Source organism: Sciurus carolinensis, chromosome 4, assembly GCF_902686445.1.
Source record: "Sciurus carolinensis chromosome 4, mSciCar1.2, whole genome shotgun sequence".
In the NCBI taxonomy this organism is placed as follows: domain Eukaryota; kingdom Metazoa; phylum Chordata; class Mammalia; order Rodentia; family Sciuridae; genus Sciurus; species Sciurus carolinensis.
In genome coordinates, this window is record NC_062216.1 from 100,268,347 (window position 1) to 100,291,690 (window position 23,344).

General features: G+C 37.7%; 1 pseudogene; it reads right to left on the bottom strand.

The window, feature by feature from the left end:
* Positions 1-12,508: 12,508 nt before the first annotated feature.
* Positions 12,509-23,344, bottom strand: part of LOC124982853 (10 kDa heat shock protein, mitochondrial-like) — a 37,627-nt pseudogene continuing 26,791 nt past the window's right edge.

Sequence of the window (23,344 nt, forward strand, 5' to 3'; positions counted from 1 at the left end):
TTTCACCCCATTTCCTGCTGCACGGTGTGCATCTAGTGAGAAGAGATGAGCATCCCTGGACCTTCAGAAGTCTGATAGGAACATGGCAGCCTACCATTTTTAGAATTTTAGTTTAGTTTAGTTTTTGCTTCCCCTTTCATCATGATTCAGTGGGAACTGAATCACTGCACATGCAAATGGCTGTAATTGCTTAGGAAATGTAAATAAAGAGCTATAATCACTCAAACTAAATGGTGAAAACCAATTTTATGAGGAGAAACCTCTCTATTTGAATGAGAATTTTGATATCTGTAATGACCTCAACTTTTTATATCATATGAACAATTAACTATCACTGAATTTGACTAGTTGTGAAAAATGAAAAAAATTGGAGAAATAAAATAACTTATCAGGCCTAATGGCCTCCAGATAGTCTTAGTCATTGAAGAGTCATCTGCAGTATAACCTTTGGAAATGTTAGTTTCCTGCTCTATCCTCTTCTCTGAAAATAATGTAATTTTTTAGTCAAGAGGGATGTATTGAAGGATGCTTATCATGAAAATGCCAAATTAAATACAAACAAGGTCTTTAGAACTTTCCCTTGTTAAAGTAAAATTAGCTGAAGTGGAAGTGAAACTATGTTGCTATTTGTTATTTGGAGCAAAGAAAATCTCACTGATTAAGAGGGGGAAAAAATCCATGTATTAGAAAAACAAGCATATAATATGAAAATAAAATTTTCTTATACATTTATTGATAAAATTTTAGGGAATGACTTGATGACAATCCACTGAATATATCAGAATAGATTAAATAAAACATTGCTTATCCAATGTGGAGCAATGTTTGGAGTAATTACATAGGACCTAAAACTCAAGACAGACATAGTTGAGAGACTGGGAAAACTGAATATAAATATGAATGGGACATGTGAAATACAATTTAAGACCCTGAACTTATTTGAAATAAAATTTTCTTTAGTTAATGTTTTCTTTTTCCAGCATAATTCCCCAAATCCCACAACCACAAAGGATGGCTATCAACGGTTCAAGGCTGGAGTTGTGAGCACTTCTAAATTATACTAACTACCTGCATGTGTGGTATCTGAAATGAAGCCTGGATCCTCTGTGGGAAGCAATAAATTCAAAATTTATCTCCTCCCTTTGGTGCAAGTATCTAAGAGAAAGATATGTACATCTCCATTTATGCCAGGTTTGGACATATATGATGTACTATTCAGGGTTTGTCCAAGAAATAAAACCAAGAGAATGTAATAGGATGTATATCCTCTCTCTCTCTCTCTCTCTCTCTCTCTCTCTCTCTCTCTCTCTCTCACACACACACACACACACACAGAGAGAGAGAGAGAGAGAGAGAGAGAGAGAGAGAGAGAGAGAGACTTATTATAAAGAATTTTCACACAGTTATGAAGAGTAAAAATCCCAAATTCTACAGGTAAGTCAAAAAGCTAGACACCCAAGAAAACTGATGGTGTAGTTCCAATTTGAGTCCAAAGGCCTGAGAATCAGGAAAGCCAATAGTACATTCCATTCCAAAAATGAGGAGACACAAGGTCCAGAGAAAACCAATATTTCAGTATGAGTTTGAAAACAAGGAAAAAGTTATTATACAGTATGAAGACAGAAGTGCAGAAAAAAAATTCTTTTGGGAAGGATCAACTTCTTTGGTTCTGTTCAGGCTTTTTGACTTGTTTGATGAGCAACTCACATGAACAGGGGCAAGATACTTGACTCAGTCTACCAACTCTTATGTCAATTTCATCCAAAACATTGCCCCACAGAAACACCCAGGATAGCATTGGGTTAAATAATTGGGGGCCCTGTGGTGGAGTCTAAATAACACTATAAATTAACTGAAATCATGGAAAATGCCCAACCACATACTTTGAGAATACCTGTGGGAGGAGACTTGGCTCTGTGTGAGTGCAGTCAGTTACAGATGACTTCAACAGTGCAATTTCAGTAGCAGCAAAAGGTAGCCCATAGATTGAAATAAATAATAAAAGAAAGTATCATTTGAAACCACTCCTTGAGTGTAGAATAAAAGGTGGGACAACTTTAAAATTGGATCAAGGAATTATGGGTGTCAACTGAAGTAAAATTATATTAATGGCAATATTATTTTGAGAGCCATGATTTATAAAACTATGGAGTCCTCGTTAATAGCATCACCTTACTGACTGAAAGATAATGTTAAAATTCAAGAATAATGTATAATATTTGGATCATAGTTAAGGGCTAAGACTTGTGGGTTGGCATTGCTACTGCTCTACAAACCTCAGTTCTTGTCTTCCTGACTAGCATAGCATTTCCAGCTTCCCTTTCCTTTAGGTGGATCTAGCCAATGAAATGGGTGCAGAAGATATGTGTGCTTCCCCAGGCTGAGGATTTTAAGAGGAGTTTCTTAAACATTCCTCCACACATCTGGCTCTCCTCTTTTGCCTCTAAATCCAGAGGCTCTGGTGGAGGCCCAAGGCTACAGGGCAACCACGGTACTGCTGCCCTGTAAAACTTCCTGTGATGATGGAAATGCTCTACACCTGCTTTGCCCCCACAGTAGCCAGCCATATGAAATTGGAAATGTGACCATGAGGACCAAGAAACTAGAGCTTAATTTTTAAATTTTTAATTTTAAATAGCTACACAAAGCTATTGGCTCTAGAGGATGGAATAACCACTCCACAGAAAAGAGTAGATTCCTCAATGACATATGGAGGAAAGTATACCCCAAAACACATGTTAGACCTCAATCCGAGTAATAAATAAGCAGTTATGATGCTAAGCCCTTAAGATTGGGGGGGTGGTATATGTTACAGCATTGAGCATACCCTGACACATTGGCTTGCATAGGTTGAGGTATCCCTTTATTGATGCAACAAACATTTATCAAGAGCTGACTACGTGTCAAACACTTAACTACTCAGAGCAGATAAAACAGCATGAATATCATTTTGTGTCAATTACTGATGGTTCCTCAAGTTCCTTGGGGGTGATACACACAGGTGGGTCTAAATGGAGAGGAACTCTGAACATGGGAAATCCAGCATGCCAGTGAGTGATGAGTAAGCTTGCCTTTTGCCTGAGTGGAGAGTCACCTCACCTCTCAAGGTTGTTTACTGAAAAACCAACCTGCACAATGGCCTAGCTAAAGGGCAGGCAGGGCCCTGTACTAATGGCATACCCACCAAGAATGCATAGACACCCAGAGTAGGTGGTTGGTTGCCTTCTCCAGAACTCACACCATTACTGACTTATAAATGAGGATCAAAGACATGTACCTAGCAGACAATGGAGCCAGAAGGGGAACCAAGGTCTCTGACTCAAAAGCAGGTAAACTTTTCCTACAAAATAACTCCATCATCAGAAAAATCCCTACATATTTTACTTATTTTGGCAACAAAACAAAGGGAGATTAAACTCCTAATATATGAGTTGGGAAGATTTTAGAATATGGACCAGAGAGATATAAGACATGTTAAAATGTTTAAGCACCATAATGCTTTTTTTATATCTCGTTTCACTTAAATTCTATTTTAAGATTAAATCTTAACAGATGTGAGTTCACTGAAATCCTGAGACTCCTGAAATAGAAACATAACTCATAATATAAGTAAAGAACAAAGACAAAATAAATATCTTCAGATTATATGCATTCAACTTTTTCCTCTTCATTTCATAAAAACATCAATAACATTTGATGACAATCTAAACACTCCAACGAAGAAGGGTTCTTTTAATTTTATTTTCAGGTATTTCAAAGTTTGTTTGGCATCCCTCCCATGTCTGAACTTCAAAATACAAAATAAAGGTTTCCTCTAAGGTGGGAAATAAAATTTAATGGTATTTCAGTATCCATAAAGGGGAAAATATGTCAAATATTCCCCAAACCAACCTACTCTCTTTTAGAATCTTTCCCCAGGTGCAAGGAGATGAAGAAACACTGTAACTATAAAAAGAAAGCAAAATAACTTGCAGAAACAAAGTATCTTTTCTGTACCACATTTTAGTTCAGAACATGGGAGAAAACAATATAAAGGGTAAATAAGAAATTATTAGAATTTAAAAATGTCTTCTCATTATACATCCTGTGAAGCAGTATTTTAGTTGCCTACCTAGCTAATTTTTAACTTAGGAAAAGTTCCTGAAGGAAACAACAGGACACTCTTCAATGCTTTTGGCAATACTGTGTGAAAAAAGAGGACATTATAATTTTGAATTGCTAATGATTCAGAAGAATTGGACTCTGAATATAAAAAATGTTTTAGGAATACCAATCTATTTCATTTATATTTTTCTCTTTATGTGAACCCAAAAAGAAGAGCTAAATAAGCCTAGGAATTATACTTTAAATAAGTAAAAAGTACAAATTCAAATAAATGAGGAGCCATTGAGAAATGGAGCATTTGCCATTTTTATTTCTTAATTGTACATAAAATCAGGATGCATGTTGCAATTCATGGTATTTTAATTTTGATGAAACATGGTCATAAGAGGATTTACCTCCCAGAATTGTAATAAGGATAAAATAGATGAAGTGAAACCTGATACATGTAGTACTAAACCACTATTAGTTATTAGTGATTTTCTTTGGAAAATAATATAAATTGAAGGACTTAATAAAGTTATGCCTTTTGCAATTTTGTAATTTATATTAATCCTGAGATTTCTTCAATTAATTTCACTATTATGATAATTTTAAAATGTGTCTGTAAGTTCTTTGATAGTTCTGCTTCCAAAAGGCAAAGCTAATTCTCTTCCTGTGAGTGTTGGCTTTATTATTGACTGTTTTTTATGGATAGAGGGCAGAAGTGACAATTAGGGATATGTAGGACTAAATCACAAAAGGCACTGTGGCATCCTCCTTGCCCTCTCTCTCCCTTGCTCTGGGAAACCTGCTGCCATCTCATGAAAGCATTTCAGCAGTCCTTCAGAAAGATCCATTTGGTGAGGAACTGAGTCCTCTTGTTAACAGTGACCAAGCAACTGATGCTCTCTGCTAGTAGGTCCACGAGTGTGCCATCTGGGAAAAGAACCTTCCTGTCCCAGTTAAGTCTGAGATGACTGCAGCAGTCTTCTAACTATGCGAGAAGTGTGGAGACAAACCACCCACATACATCTCCCAAATTCCTCATTTTCAGAAATAGCATGTTTGTTTTTTTTTTAAGCAGCTAAGTTTGTAGGTAATTGGGTTTCACAGCAATAAATTATGAATTCAATTATTTTATTTCCTTTCTATCAAAGCAAGAGAAGGAAAAGTGACTGGCATCATTAAATTGACATTTATGTTTCAAGGAAGTTGACCGATTTTTATAGACTTGTAGCTATGAAAGCGGGTACTATTATTACATCTTTCACCTAATAAAATGAAGGGCATGTAAGTCTCACTCATTTTGAATGGAAGCCAAAATATGCATGATTCTTCCTGGCAAAAACATTATAAAATACCCTCTCTTTTGTAGCTGATATTCTATACAACTACTAAAAGATCTGCACTTTATAAAGTAATAATTCCATCGATCCTTTCCAAAAATCTCAAGCTTCCCTCCAAAAAAAACATTAAACTCCATTACTGATTTCATAATCTTGCCTTTGTACATTTCTCAGTTTTCCCCCTTTGAAATGAATGTTGACAATAAGGGGAAAGTCAGAGCTAAGACTTTACTCTCTCTTCTCTCCTTTCCAACCAAGGCCTGCATCAGGCTTCCTCAATCAGAGAAAGATAGAGATGATGCATCTATCTTAAATATGTTGATGGTGGGAGAAGATGCATCTCTGTATTCTCCCACCCTCAACATATTTAAGCCAAGGAAATGCTTAAGGTGACAGTGATGACATTAAAGTGAGTGAAAGTAAGTGAAACCAAAGTACCCATCACCACTACTGAAATCTGTCACAGCTCAATCTGAAAAATTTAAAAGAAAAAAAAAAAAAAAAACCCTACATCCATGAGTAGTAAATACAAGAGTATAAACTAGAAGATGTGGTCCATGCACTGTTGTCACGTACATTGTCACTGTCATTTGACCCCTTTCTTCCTTGCTATCTGTTATGGCTTGGATATCAGATGTCTCCCAAAAGCTCCTGTGTTAGTGCAGGAATGTTACCAAGTAAAATGAGTGGATTGTGAGAACTGCAATTGAATCAGTTCTTCCTGGCTTCAATGAACTAACTAGGTGGTAATTATAGGCAGGTGAGGTGTGGCTGGAGGAGTGGGTTACTGGGGGTGTGCCCTAAAAGGAATCATCTCCTCCCCCTCCCTCCTCTTCTCTCACTCTACTTCCTGGCCACCACAAAATGAGAAGTACTCTTCTACCATACCCTTCTGCCATGAGGTCATGCCTCACCTTGGGCCCAAAGTAATGATTTTCAGCCTGCCATAGGCTAAACCTCTGATATGATGATCCAAAATAAACTTTGCCTTCTCTAAGTTATCCTTGCTGGTCATATTGGTCACAAGGACAACAAGCTGACTAACATAGAAATTGGAACCAGGAAGTGGGGTCATTGCTGGACTTAAAGACCATAGGGTTCAGAAGTCTTTGGAACTGGTTTGTGGGAAGAATTTGGAAACGGTTAGAAATGCAGGCTGGGGAAGCTTTAGAATGTTGTTAACAGAACTTAAATGGGTGATTCTGGTAGGTGTTCAAAAGACCAGAATGCACAGTGTGCTCATGGGATTGCACAGGGGAATAAGGACTAGAGGACATTCACGTTGCATTCTGACAAAGAAGTTGTCTACATTTTGTCCATGTCCTGAGACTTTGTATGAAGACTCAATTTAAAAGTGATGAACTAATTAATCTGGTGGAGGAAATTTCAAGTCAGCACAGCATTCAGTCAGTGGCATGGATTTTGTTGGCAACTTTTAGCTAGATTTACTGTGAGAATCAGGAGTGGAAAGCAGAATTGCAGGAATTTAAATTTATAATTTGCCCAGTGCAGTGCATGTAAAACTGGGACCAAATAACATGTGGTTGTTGAAGACAGTATAGCCATTAAAGAGAAGCTAATATTTTGCACAAAGGCCAAGGGGGAGATGGTGTGTGGGCATCTTAGAAATTTGCAAGACCACACCCATTGCAGACTGTAGGGTACAGAAGCGGAAATTTCTTTGAGAAGAGATCTTGGTTGCAACTTGCGTATAGGGGGACCTAAGAAGTCTTTCCCTTGTATTCAGCAGGCACTCAAAGGCAACTGCAGCCATGTTTCCAGGGGACTTTGCTACTGCACAAGCTGGTGACAAACTTGGCATCATTCACCTGGTGCTGGTTCTGCAGGAATGCAGGATGCTGGAGTTAGGACATCAGGGAGCCTTCCATCTAGGCTTCAAAGGAAGGCCTAGGAGGCCAGTAAAAGTTTAGCTGGGTGGAAAGCCCTGTGGGCAGCCCCTGAGAGTGTGATATGTGAAGGTGAAATCAAAAGTAGAATGGCAACCTGAGGAATTAAGAGATGCCAGTAGTGTGGACTGCCCATGGAGAAGAGCTGTTAACTGCAGAGAGAGCCAGGGTAAAGACAGCTGGTGTGCACCACAACCAGCAATGAGAAAGGGGCAGCACTACCCAAGCCCTTTGGAGAGAACATACCACCGTCATGTGTCCTAGACACTCTCCACGGAACTACATGACCTGTTCACCCAGCTCAGTTTTCATCTTGTTTTGGTCTCAGCCCTTCTTTCTATGCCCCCATTCCTCCCCTTTGGAATGAGAATTTTTACTCTGTGCCACTATATATTGAATATGTGTAACTTGCTTTTGATCTTTATAGGGTCTCATGGTCAAGAGTTTGCCATGAGTCTCATGTGAGATGATTTGTACTTTGGGGCAATTATGGACCTGTTAAGACTATGAGTCTCTTGGAAATGAACTAATGAATTGTGCATTGTGAGACAGACATAAGTGTTTGGGGGATAGGGATGGAAGTGTTATGGTTTGGACATGTGGTATCCCTCCCAAATCACCAGTTTTAATGCAGGAACATTCAGAGGTAAAATGATGATGAGTGCTGTCACCTAATCAGTTCATCTTAGTTTGCACAGACTAACTAGGTGGCATCTATAGGCAGTTGGGGCATGGCTGGAGGAGATGGGTCATTGCAGGTATACCCTGGAAGGTTCATCTTCACTGTGGCCCCTTCTGCCTTCCCCCTCTCTCTCTCTGCTTCCCAGCCAACATGATCTGAGGAGCTTTCCTCTGCCATGGCCTTCTGCCATGATATTCTGCTTCATCTTGGGCCCAGAGCAATGGAGTAGGTCAACCATGATCTTAACCTCCAAAATCATGAGACAAAATAAACTTTCCCTTCTCTATGTTGTTCTTGTTAGGTATTTTGGTGACAGTAACTAACACACTGATTATCACCTGACAGAAATCAACTTAGAGATAGATCTTCAGCCAATATCTACTGAACTTGATACCAACACAACATGCAAGTGGCAAGAATGTTACGTTCAGGGTTGGTTTCCTAGAATCTTAATGAGAGGTCAGGGTCTTAGACAATTGTAAAATGAGGACAAAGAAATACATATTAAAAGATTTTATAACTGAGCTGTTAGAAATTATATGAAAACATACTAACAGTCATAATATATATATATATAGTTTTTCATTCTGCTTTTTTAAATATTTAAACAGCACATCTTATAGGTTTTTCATTTTAGCCCTCATTTAAATTTTTTTAATAATTTTTTAATTTGTTCTAATTAGTTATACATGATAGTAGAATGCATTTTGATACATCATACATAAATGGAGTATAACTTCTCATTCTTCTGGTTGTATATGATGTAGAGTTACACTGGTTTTGTAATCATATATGCACTTAGGGTCATAATGTCCCATTCATTCTACCATCTTTGCCTTCATTCTTTTTGAAGACTTCAAAACATTCTGTGAAATTAATGTATCTCCATTTAATCAGTATATTTTATCTGAAGATTTTCTATTCCAAGTGTAGTCCATAACCTAGCAACTTCAGGATCACATGAAAATTTATTAGAAATTCAGGAACTTCATTTAAATATCTCCAGGTGACTCATAAAATGAATTGAGAAGCACTGACAGAAATAACAGTAGAAAATGCCAATGACCTCATTTGAAATAATTCAGAATGTTAATATTGTATACATATCTATAAAAACATTAATTTTAAGTAAATATTTTCCTGTGTAATATGACTAAAACAGTCTCAGTGTATAACAAATTCAATTATCTTATAATATGGCTAGAGATTGAACTCAAGTTAGTGAAAAACGGTTAAGAGATAATTACTGAAATTTCTTTACAGTTGTCTTCAACTGAGTCTGTGTGTCAGCTTGACAATGTTTCCCCTAAAGGATTCACTGAGTCACCTGTAAATAGCCTATAAAATTATAATCATCTTATGCGTTTATACAATGACATATGCCTAAACATGCAAAATACTGTCAAGCACAGGTGAGAAAAGCTACAAAAGTAAATAAATTACATGAAGACTGTTCAATTCACTTTAAAAACTAAAAGGCACTTTTGACACAAACATGTCACCGTGGCAACCTTTGCTGGCTAGGCATGGAATATCAAAGTAAAAACAAACTATAGCAGTTCCATGTGCTTCAAAAGAGTTATGCATATTCAAGTGACTTCCATTTTCACTAATCTTGTGTTATTTTTAAGGAATTCGTCCATTTTATCAAAGTTATCAAATTTTCAGGCATAAAGTTTTTCATAAATTTTTACTATATTTTTAATGTCAGGTGAATCTGTAGTTATGAGCCTCTTCCATTTCTGATATTATTATTTGTGCCCTTCTTTTTTCTTGATTTGCCTGGCTAGAGGTTTATATGTGACTTTTTTTTTTTTTTTTTTTTTGTACTGGAGATTTAACCCACAGGCATAACACTGAACTACAACCCCAGTCATTTTTAGTTTTTTCTTATTTTGAGACAGAGTGGTCTCCCTAAGCTACAGAGACTGACCTTGAACTTGCAAGTCTTCTGCCTCAGTCTCTCAAGTCACTTACATGTAACTTTTAAAGAAAAAATATTAACTTTTAAAATTTTATCGTCACTTTCACTCAGATGTTTTACTGAAAAGGTCTTCTTTTCAAAATGAAATATGAACTCTTAAATAATTATCAATTTATTTGTTCTAATTAATACAAATTATAGATGGGAAAAGGCAAAATTAACATATAAATTTGCTTTCTTAACATTTTTGCAAGATAATCATATCATTCAGTGTTGCCATTCAAGAGAATGACACAGGTATGAAAATATCTCATGCACATATAAAATAGGAGACTTACCAAATGTTTGCAACAGCTATGTAAGATATTATATGAGGGTTTATTCTCTTTTAAACAATCTTTCAGATAATGTCCAATAGCATTTCCAAAAAACTAAAAAGTGTCTATTTGAATCAGTATCAGTAGAATGTGAACATAAGTGTTTAGCTAGGGTAAATGGCAAACTAGTGGAAAATTTTAGCAGGCTTTTCAAACTTTTTACCTTGGCTGATTAGATACCAATACATTTAATTCATACCAATACACTGGCATTAAATTTCTGGAAACTTCTTTAAACACATTTTTATCATTCATGCTGTATCAGATAGTTTGTGTTCTATGAGTATCAAGAGAGAGAAAATTGACTAAAGATGGCAGGAATTACAAGCACCTTTTATTATCTACTTCATAAGAAATATGGAGATTGTCAGTTCTGGAGGTGATTCTGTGGCTCAAAGAACTCTGACTCTTTCCATCTTTCTACTCTCCTGCCTTTCATATTGTCAAATATGTTGTCCTTTGATGTCATAATGGCTACTGAATTTACATATAAAACATCCTGAGATAACAGCATCTCAGGCAGGAAGGACTAGGAAAGGGCAGAAGGACTTTTCCTTACACAGTTGATGCCCTTTTTGAAGGAAGAAATTTTTTTCTCAGTAGCACTTAGAGGGCTTCCTCTTACAGAGCACTGCCCAAAACGGTGTCACATGCCCTCCCCTCAAATGGTCATTGACATAAAGACCTGAGATTGACACACTGCCCTCAAACAAAGTGAGGGTATCTTCACAAGGAAGGAAGGAGAAAACCGCTGGGTGGGTAACCTGCAGTGCATGTTTCTTACTGGGAACAAAATCTAAAAAGGAGAGTTCCATCAGAAATCCTCCTACTGAATGCATGACCACTGGCAACTGAGCTCTAAAAAATCCTACATCTAATAAAATCTATGACTTGCTTAAATGATGATTGTTCATGTTCTTCAAATCAATGATATGGGCTAAATGGTACAAGATTCACCATTTGTAAAGGATGCCTTTAAAAAAAAGCCGATCTAGTGAATGCACTGTGTCCTAAGTCAACAAAAAACTGATAATGTGACTCTCAGAAATGAATTTTCTTTAATCCACAAACTCCAGAGCAATAAAGTATCTACATGAATCTTAACCTTTAAAAAGACCAGATTGGGCTCACAAAAAATCTTTTTGAACACCACTAGTTCTCGTTAATCTGTTTTACTATTCGAAACCCAACCGTAAACCAATGAAATATTATGTCTTTACAAAAAAAAAAAACAAAAAACCAAAAAAAACTAAGGTTTATAAACATGAAGTAACCAGTTCAAGATTGTTAATAATATTGAAGGAAAGATTCAAACCAGGTTGGATGCACACCTGTAATTCTAGCAACTCAGAAGGCTGAGGCAGGAGGATCACAAGTTCAAAGTCAGTTTTCACAACTTAACAAGACCCTATCTCAAAATAAAAAAAATAAAGGCTGGGGATGTAGTTAAGCAACCCCTAGATTCAATTGCTGGTACCAAGAAAAAAAAAAAAAAAGAAGATTCAAACCTAGGATTCTGGCGACCCCCACTTACCCCATTGCATTTGTAAAAGTAACAATAACTAGACCAGTGTTTCCCCAAATATCTTGGTGAGATGAAAACAGATTTTTGTAACAAACTAACCCAAAACTGCATGATGGGTTCTGTCTGAGAATAAAAGATCACTAGAACTACCAATAAATAGATCAACTAACTCACTTATAAATACTTGAAGCTGTGTCTGTTCACTTACCAGTCAAGCAGTCACACACCAGTGAATAAATTTGGTCTATTCAGGGAGAGAAGTCAAAGGGTTTTGAATCCTAGAAAGGGGCTTTCATGGTAGCAGTGGTCATGAAGCAGGAAATCCAGCACCCTACATGAGGGGATGATTCCTACTGGCTGCATACGGTTCTTTAAAACAAGGTCCATGTTAATGGGTCAAGAGAGTCTTCCATCATGTCCAGTAAAGTGTGTTTTCCTTCAAGAATTCATGTTCTCTCATAATTTGTCTTCCTCATTTAAATATTTTACTTGGAAATGTTTATACCAATAAAGTGAAACTAAATTTTATAACCAATAGATGCCATTAGCTTAGATATTAGTTTACTGTGAAAGAGAAACATGGAAATTACTTATACAATGAAAGAGTTCAGAACTTTAGGAGAATGGGCAGCTTTATATGATACCATTTCCATGGTGATTTATTTCAGTCTGCATGCTTTCCAAGAATGTCATCATCTCTAAATAAGAAATAATCCTTGCCATCTTGTCATCCAGAGCTACTTTGGTGTCTCCACATTCAGAGAGAATTTTACCTGCAAATTTTACTCTAACTGGTTGAATCTCTCCACCATTTCCTTTTGAGATTGATCCCACAGTTTCTATTCTCACATAATTATACTTTTCTTGGGATTCTTGTGGAAGCATAATGCTGCCTTTGATTACAGTTAAGGCTGCACTTCTTCCAACCCACACTTGGTCAAAGAACTAGAGAAACTTTCTAAATGCCTTTTCTCCCACATCTCCCACCCTTGCAACTTTTGACTGCTCTCAGGCCACCAGACAAGTTCTTGATCTTTTATCACTTTGCTTGACACACAGCAGTTAGTTTTTTGTACCTTAAGCATGTCCTGTTACAGGTGGAAATTTTTCCTTTTATAACACAATGGCAGTTCATTTGTCAAACCATCCAAGGTGATTTCCAATGAGGCAATTGGATGGTGGCACAATGTTGTTCAGGAACTCAGACTGACAGAGACTATATTATCTTCAATCTGTGACTTCCAAAATTTTCCAGGGTATTAGACTTCCCAGAGATATGAACAGTACATAACACTCCCACCAACACTTAACTAAATGAGCATACCTCTTACCAGGATCAGGATAGGAGATATTGATTCTCTCAAAGTTTCCATGATCAAACAATGTTAAGAAATAGCAATGCTTAGTTTCTCAAGCTTCCTGCTACAGAATACTTGGCCTTTAATTTGACAATAAATCTTGTAATTTTTTTCAATGGAATGTACACATTTGTAGCATTACTCAAACTGACTTATTCATGGTATTCATTTTAGTCCATGGCACCATGATGTAAAGTAGATCAACCTTAGTGTGCATCATAATCACCTGCTTGTTAAAACAGAAATTGCTGAGCCCTATCTCCAGAGTTTTTAATTCAGTGGGTCCAACTCAAAGCCTAAGAATTTTCATTTTGGATAATCTCAGATGAAGCTATTGCTATTGGTCCCAGAACCACACTTTGAGACCCATGGTTTTATAAGATTACTTAAAAGAAAAATCCAAAGTGATGGGAGTGAAGACAGCTGCCTATTAGCTGTAAGTACTGAGTTGCCACTGCTACCATAGCTTCTGTTACTTTACAAAGCCCAACCTTCTAACTTGGGAGAAGCCACAGTCCTAGTGTACATGCTATAGAACTTTACCCATTTAAAAGAACTATTTTACACTGAGTCAAAGTTGTATCTAGGAAGATTGAACATGGAATGCAAGTCAAGCTATGTGGATTAATAACTTTCTCTTAGTAGGGTGAATAAATTCTCTAAAACTATTTATTCATCTTTCTATCCTTTAACATTAACTAAGCATGCCTCCATGAATAAGAAAAAGTGCCTTCATTCTCAGAGGTCTCAGCCTTCTTCGGAATCAAACAGAGATATGTCTTAGGATAGAAAAAGACCTGTATTCCAGCATAGCCCCAAGGGAGCTGTGTCAGAGGAAGCCTCTTCTATAGGCAAAGTGTCCATGCTAAGTACTACTAGCATATACGATTCTACTTACTTCCCACACTGAAGCTTTCCCTCAAATCCCAGTTGAAAAATGTTTAAACTCGGAGACAGGTGATTTTGCAAGGGTTTTATCTTATTGATATTCTCCCCCACCTTGGATTTTTAACTTCTTTAATGTAAGTAGTTGTCAAGACTTGTTCTTTTCCCCTCTGTTAGATTCTTGTGACTTTTCTGTTTCAGATTTTCAAAGCTCAAACTTGTCACTTTTTGATAGTTAACTAAAACATGTCATTTAACCACCAAAGAACATTATACATCCTCTACCGATAACTCTCTTAATTCTACCGCACATGAGAGTTAGGACTTTTGAAAGCAGGTATTGTAGCCTTCCAGACTTGTTCTTCATAGTAGGCACTCAGTGCATGTCATGGATTCTAATTATTGTCTATCCCTGGATGAAAACATAGCTGCAAAACATACTAATGAGATAACTTTAATGAGGATAAATCTACAGGAAATATATCAGAAGTACCACATTTTCCTCCATGATTTTGTAAAGTGGATATCCATAAATATATGAGGATGCCTCCAAAGTTTTATCTTTTGGAAGGGAATTGCATTACAAAATGTCACTGACATATGCTCCTGAACCTGATGGTGCGTGAACAATGAACCCAAACCAAACAAGACTCAGACTTCCCTTAACCAAAGGAAGCTGAATAGAACCCGTGGCTAAAAAAAAAAACACACATGCTCAGTTCAGATGCTCTCTATAAGGTCATATAGCAACTTAGACCAAAGTTCCAATTCTTCCAATATTGGAAGTGAGGAGGCTTAAATCCTAGTTTTATTTCAACCAAGCACTGATTATACAAAGTCTCTCAGAACTTCTGAGGCTTGTTCTTTATGTCTGTAAACTGACATGGCTACAAGATATCACCTTAATGGGAAATTCTCCAGCCCCAGTTCTTTACAATTTTTTTTAACTTTATTTATTTATTTTTAATTTATTTTTATTGTAAACAAATGGGATGCATTTTGTTTCTGTTTGTACATGGAGTAACAGCATACCATTTGCGTAATCATATGTTTACATAGGGAAATGATGTTTGATTTATTCTGTTATTTTTTCCTTCCCCCCCACCCCTCTTTTCCCTCTACACAGTCCTTCCTTCCTCCATTCTTGTCCCCCTCCACCACCCATTATGTGTCATCATCCACTTAACAGAGAGATCATTCATCCTTTGGTTTTTTGAGATTGGCTTATCTCACTCATCATGATATTCTCCAATATCATCCATTTGCCTGCAAATGCCATAATTTTATTATTCTTTATAGCTGAGTAATATTCCATTGTATATATATATATATATATATATACCACAGTTTCTTTATCCATTCATCAACTGAAGGACATCTAGGTTGGTTCCAAAATCTGGCTATTGTGAATTGAGCAGCTATGAACATTGATGTGGCTGTATCTCTGTAATATGCTGATTTTAAGTCCTTTGGGTATAGGCCGAGGAGTGGGATAACTGGGTCAAATGGTGGGTCCATTCCAAGTTTTCTAAGGAATCTCCACACTGCTTTCCAGAGTGGCTGCACTAATTTGCAGTCCCACCAGCAATGTATGAGTGTACCTTTCTCCCCACATCCTCACCAACACCTGTTGTTGATTGTATTCTTGATAATCGTCATTCTAATTGGGGTGAGATGGAATCTTTGTGTAGTTTTGATTTGCATTTCTCTTATTACTATAGATGGTGAACATTTCTTCATATGTTTGCTGATTGCTTGTAGATATTCTTCGGTGAAGTGTCTGTTCATATCCTTAGCCCATCTGTTGATTGGATTATTTGTATTCTTGGTGTAGAGTTTTTTGAATTCTTTATAGATTCTGGAGATTAATGCTCTATCTGAAGAATGAGTGACAAAAATATTCTCCCACTCTGTAGGCTCTCTCTTTGCATTGCTGATAGTTTCCTTTGCTGAGAGAAAGCTATTTAGTTTAAATCTATCCTGCTTATTGATTCTTGCTTTTATTTCTTGTGCTATGGGAGTACTGTTAAGGAAGTCTGATCCTAAGCCAACAAGTTGAAGATTTGGACCTACTTTTTCTTCTATAAGATGCAGGGTCTCTGGTCTGATTTCAAGGTCATTGATCCATTGTGAGTTGATTTTTGTGCAGGGTGAGAGATAGGGGTTTAGTATCATCCTGTTGCATATGGATTTCCAATTCTCCCAGCACCATTTGTTGAAGACGCTATCCTTTCTCCATTGCATATTTTTGGCACCTTTGTCTAGTATGAGAAAATTGTATTTATTTGGGTTTGTGTCTGTGTCCTCTATTCTGTACCATTGATCTTCCTGTCTATTTTTGTGCCAGTACCATGCCATTTTTGTTACCATTGCTTTGTAGTATAGTTGAAGTTCTGGTATTGCGATACTCCCTGTTTCACTCTTCCTGCTAAGGATTGTTTTAGCTATTCTGGGTTTTTTATTCTTCCAGATGAATTTCATGATTGCTTGCTCTATTTCTGTAAGGTACATCATTGGGATTTTAATTGGAATTGCATTTACTCTGCATAACACTTTTGGTAGTATGGCCATTTTGACAATATTAATTCTGCCTATCCAAGAACATGGGAGATCTTTCCATCTTCTAAGGTCTTCCTCAATTTCTTTCTTTAATCCTTCGAAGTTTTCATTGTAGAGATCTTTTACCTCTTTGGTTAGATTGATTTCCAAGTATTTTTTTTTTTGAGGCTATTACAAATAGAGTTGTTTTCCTCATTTAATTTTCAGATGTTTTGTCGCTTGCGTATAAAAATGCTTTAGATATATGCGTGTTGATTTTATAGCCTGCTATTTTGCTGAATTCATTGATGAGGTTTAGAAGTTTTCTGGAGGTGTTTTTTGGATCCTCTAAATATAGAATCATGTCATCAGCAAATAGGGACAGCTTAAGTTCCTCTTTTCCTATTCCTATCCCTTTAATTTCTTTAGTCTGCCAAATTACTCTGGCTAGAGTTTCAAGGACAATGTTGAATAGAAGAGGTGAAAGAGGACATCCCTGTCTTGTTCCTGATTTTAAAGGAAATGGTTTCAGTTTTTCTCCATTAAGAATGATTTTGGGAGGTTTCAAGATGGTGGACTAGAGGGCAACTGCATTTCATGTTGCTCCAGGATGCAGGATTCAAAAGAGGAGATAGTGAGAGACTTGGGACCAACTTAAAGCCTCCGGGTGAGTCTCTCCCATTGGGGAGGCGTCCCAGATGGGGCAGTAGCCCCGGAAAGCAGGGAACTTTGTGAAGTAGAGTTGCCTGGCAAGACGCCCCTCCCCCCACTGGAGCAGTAACATGGACAACTGGGATCATCGTAGAGGAGGCGGCTCAGCACAGCGCTTGGACTCGGAGCAACCACTGGGGCTCCGGGTAGCTGCCTGAGGAGGAGCTGCATGGCGAGCTGTTTGGACTCAGAGCGACCGCTTCTGAACACCGGGGGGCTGCCCGAAGGAAGAGGAGGAATGCGGCGGGTCACTTAGTCTAGGAGTGACTGCATCAGAGCTACAGGCGGTTGCCAGAGGAGGAGGCGAGTGGTGAGTTGTTTGGACTCAAAGCAACCGCTCCTGAACACTGGTGGCCTGCCTGGAGGAGGAGCGCAGTGGGTCGCTTGGTCTCCGAGCAACAGCTCCTGAACACCCGGGGGGCTAACCTGAGGAGGAGGAGGAACAGGGCGGGTCACTTGTACTCTGATTGACTGCCTAGGGCTACGGGTGGTTGGCGGGAAGAGGAGACGCGGAGTGAGTTGTTTGGACTCCTAGTGACTGCGTCGGAACACCGGGCGGCTGTCCGGAGGAAGAGGTGTGTGGCGGGTCTCTGGGTCTCGGAGCTATTGTATGGAACTCCAGGTGGCGGCTCAGAGGAGGGGCCGCATAGCCAGGTGATTAGGTGCAGAGCAAGTCCCAGGACCTAGGCGACTTCTTGGTGGAAGAGCTGCACAGAGACACGCCTAGGGGCTGAGCGAAGTTTCCAGGACTGCGGGGCAGATTCTCTGAGGAGAGGCAGCCTAAGAAGACTCGTCTGTGAAGGGTGAGGCTCCCTGGACCAGGAGGCAGGTCTGGGCCCCTGGGACTTTGCAGAGGAAGGGAGCCCAGCCAAGGCAGTAGTTGTAGATTGAGGGGAACCTCTAGGAGGGGAACTGACCAGCGAGACCTCCCCTCCGGGTAAGTCCTCCCCGCTGGGTGAGGTTTTCCCACAAGGTCGGTAAAACCAGAGACACAGGCACAAACAGGCCTTGCCTCAGCCCGCAGCCTAGTTCCCCTTTGGATGACCATTGGTCAACAAGTGGAGGCACCTCTGCCCACTAGCAGGGAATATACACACCTGAGGGTCACCACCCCTAGAGAGGGAACTTCCTTGTGGAGCACCACATTATCAACTTCCTCCAAGACTTCAGGCTACTGAAGGATAAGAGGGGATATACTAGCAATCTTCAGGGACATTATAAGTCAATAGAGGAAATTCGCAATATCTTAATGATCCACTGATTTCTGAACAATATGAGAAAACAAGGGAAGAAAATGCCCCAAACAAATCTAGATGTTACATCAATAAAATCCAATGACAGCATGGCAGAAGAAATGACAGAAAGGGAGTTCAGAATGTACATAATTAAAATGATCAGAGAATCAAACGATGAGATGAAAGAGCAAATGCAGGCATTGAATGATGAGATGAAAGAGCAAATGCAGGCATTGAATGATCGCACCAATTGACAGTTAAAAGAGCAAATACAGGAAGCAAAAGATCATTTCAATAAAGAGTTAGAGATATTGAAAAAAAAACCAAACAGAAATCCTTAAAATGAAGGAAACAATAAACCAAATTAAGAACTCCATAGAAAGCATAACCAATAGGATAGAACACCTGGAAGACAGAACCTCAGATACTGAAGACAAAATATTTAACCTTGAAAACAAAGTCGAACAAACAGAGAAGATGGTAAGAAATCATGAACAGAATCTCCAAGAACTATGGGATATCATGAAAAGGCCAAATTTGAGAATTATTGGGATTGAGGAAGGCTTAGAGAAACAAACCAAAGGAATGAACAATCTATTCAATGAAATAATATCAGAAAATTTCCCAAATCTGAAGAATGAAATGGAAAATCAAGTCCAAGAGGCTTATAGGACTCCAAATACACAAAATACAACAGACCCACACCAAGGCACATTATAATGAAAATACCTAACATACAAATAAAGACAGAATTTTAAAGGCTGTGAGAGAAAAGAACCAAATTACATTCAGGGGGAAACCAATACGGATATCAGCAGATTTTTCAATCCAGAGCCTAAAAGCTAGAAGAGCCTGGAACAACATTTTTCAAGCTCTGAAAGAAAATGGATGCCAACCAAGAATCTTATACCCAGCAAAACTTACCTTCAAATTTGATGATGAAATAAAATCATTCCATGATAAACAAAAGCTAAAAGAATTTACAAAAAGAAAGCCAGCATTACAGAACATTCTGAGCAAAATATTTCATGAGGAAGAGATAAAAAGCAAAGAAGCAAATCAGCAAAGGGAGGAATTATCCTAAAGGAACTGTCAAATAAAGGAGGAACCAAGATGTGTCAAAAGAGAAATAATAAATAAATAAAATTTTAAATATGAACCAAATCACCAGGAATACAAATCATATCTCAATAATAACCCTGAATGTTAATGGCCTGAATTCATCAATCAAAAGACATAGACTGGCAGATTGGATTAAAAAGAAAGATCCAACAATATGTTGCCTGCAAGAGACTCATCTCATAGAAAGAGATACCCATAGACTAAAGGTGAAAGGATGGGGGAAAAACATACCATTCACATGGACTCAGCAAAAAAGCTGGAGTATCCATCCTCATTTCAGATAATGTGGACTTCAAACCAAAGTTACTCAGAAGGGATAAAGAAGGACATTTCATACTGCTTAAGGGAAGCATAAATCAGCAAGATATAACAATCATAAATATTTATGCCCCAAACAGTGGCTCATCCATGTATGTCAAACAAATCCTTCTCAGTTTTAGAAACCAAATAGACCATAACACAGTAATACTAGGTGATTTTAACATGCCTCTCTCACCACTGGACAGATCTTCCAAACAAAAATTGAACAAAGAAACCATAGATCTCAATAACACAATCAATAATTTAGACTTAACAGACATTTACAGAATATACCATCCAACCAAGAGCGAATACACTTTCTCTCAGCAGCACATGGATCATTCTCTAAAATAGACCATATATTATGCCACAAAGCTAATGATAGCAAATACAAGAAGATAGAGACACTACCTTGTATTCTATCAGATCATAATGGATTGAAGTTAGAAATAAATGAAAGAGTAAAAAACAGAAACTACTCCAACACCTGGAGATTAAACAATATGCTATTATATGATGAATGGATAACAGAAGATATTAGGAAGGAAATTAAAAAATTCTTAGAGGTCAGTGAGAACAAAGAAACATCATATCAAAATCTCTGGGACCCTATGAAAGCAGTTCTCAGAGGAAAATTTATTTCATGGAGCACATTGAATAAAAGAAGTAAAACGCAACAAATAAACGACCTAACACTACAGCTCAAAGCCCTAGAAAAAGAAGAACAGACCAACATCAAAAGTAGTAGAAGACAGTAAATAGTTTAACTCAGAACTGAAATCAATGAAATTGAAACAAAAGAAACAATACAAAAAATGGACAAAATAAATAGTTGGTTCTTCGAAAAAATAAACAAAATTGATAAACCTTTAGCCACACTAACAAAGAGAAGATGAGAGAAAACCCAAATCATCAAAATTCGGAATGAACAAGGAAATATCACAGCAGACACGACTGAAATACAAAACATAATTAGAAGCTATTTTGAAAATCTATACTCCAACAAAATAGAAAATTTCGAAGACATCAACAGGTTTCTAGAGACATATGAATTGCCTAAACTGAATGAGGAGGACATACACAATTCAAATAGACCAATTTCAAGTAATGAAATAGAAGAAGTCATCAAAAGCCTACCAACAAAGAAAAGTCCAGGACCAGATGGGTTCTCCGCCGAGTTCTACAAAACCTTTAAAGAAGAGCTCATTCCAGTACTTCCCAAAGTATTCCATAAAATAGAAGAGGAGGGAACCCTCCCAAACTCATTCTATGAAGCCAATATTACCCTGATACCTAAACCAGACAGAGACACATCGAGGAAAGAAAATTTCAGACCAATATCCTTAATGAACATCGATGCAAAAATTCTAAACCAAATTTTAGCAAATTGCAAACAAAAACATATTAAAAAGATAGTGCACCATGATCAAGTGGGTTTCATCCCAGGGATTCAAGGTTGGTTCAACATCAGGAAATCAATAAATGTAATTCACCATATCAATAGACTTAAAGCCAAGAATCACATGATTATTTCGATAGATGCAGAAAAAGCATTTGATAAAATACAGCACCCCTTCATGCTCAAAACACTAGAAAAAATAGGGATAGTGGGAACATTCCTTAACATTGTAAAGGCCATCTATGCTAAGCCCATGGCTAATATCATTCTAAATGGTGAAAAACTGAAAGCAAAATGGCTATACTACCAAAAGTGCTATACAGATTCAATGCAATTCCAATTAAAATCCCAATGATGTACCTTACAGAAATAGAGCAAGCAATCATGAAATTCATCTGGAAGAATAATAAACTCAGAATAGCCAAAGCAATTCTTGGGAGAAAGAGTGAAGCAGGGGGTATCACAATACCAGATCTTCAACTCTACTACAAAGCAATAGTAACAAAAATGGCATGGTATTGGTACCAAAATAGAAAGGTGGATCAATGGAACAGAATAGAGGACACGGACACAAACCCAAATAAATACAATTTTCTCATACTAGACAAAGGGGACAAAATATACAATGGAGAAAAGATAGCCTCTTCAACAAATCGTGCTGCAAGAATTGGAAATCCATATGCAACAGAATGAAACTAAACCCATATCTCTCACCATGCATGAAACTCAACTCAAAATGGATTAAGGACCTCAGAATCAGACCAGAGACCTTGCATCTTATAGAAGAAAAAGTAGGTCCAAAGCTTCAACATGTCAGCTTAGGACCAGACTTCCTCAACAGGACTCCCATAGCACAAGAAATAAAAACGAGTATCAATAACTGGGATAGATTCAAAGTAAAAAGCTTTCTCTCAGCAAAGGAAACTATCAGCAATGCGAAGAAAGAGCCTACAGAGTGGGAGAAAATCTTTGCCAATCATACTTCAGATAGAGCACTAATCTCCAGAACCTATAAAGAACTCAAAAAACTCTACACCAAGAATGCAAATAATCCAATTGACAAATGGGCTAAGGAAATGAATAGATACTTCACAGAAGAAGATCTACAAACAATCAACAAACATATGGAAAAATGTTCAACATCTCTAGTAATAAGAGAAATGCAAATCAAAACCACCCTAAGATTCCATCTCACCCCAATTAGAATGGCGATTATCAAGAATATAAGCAACAACAGGTGTTGGCGAGGATGTGGGAGAAAGGTACATTCATACATTGCTGGTGGGGCTGCAAATTAGTGCAGCCACTCTGGAAAGCATTCCTTAGAAAACTTGGAATGGAACCACCATTTGACCCAGTTATCCCACTCCTCGGCCTATACCCAAAGGACTTAAAATCAGCATATTACAGAGATACAGCCACATCAATGTTCATAGCTGCTCAATTCACAATAGCCAGATTTTGGAACCAACCTAGATGTCCTTCAATTGATGAATGGATAAAGAAACTGTGGTATATATATACAATGGAATATTACACAGCCATAAAGAATGATAAAATTATGGCACTTGCAGGCAAATGGATGAAATTGGAGCATATCATGCTAAGTGAGATAAGCCAATCTCAAAAAACCAAAGGACGAATGATATCGCTAATAAGTGGATGATGACACATAATAGGGGGTGGGAGGGGTTAGTGCTAGGGTTAGAGTTAGGGTTAGGGACGGGGATAAGAATGGAGCAACGAAGGACTGTATAGAGGGAAAAGAGGGGTGGGAGGGGTGGGAGAGGTGGGGGGGAAGGGAAAAAATAACAGAATGTATCAAACAACATTACCCTATGTAAATTTATGATTACACAAATGGTATGCCTTTACGCCATGTACAAACAGAGAAACAACATGTATCCCATTTGTTTACAATAAAAAAAAAAAAGAATGATTTTGGCCATGGA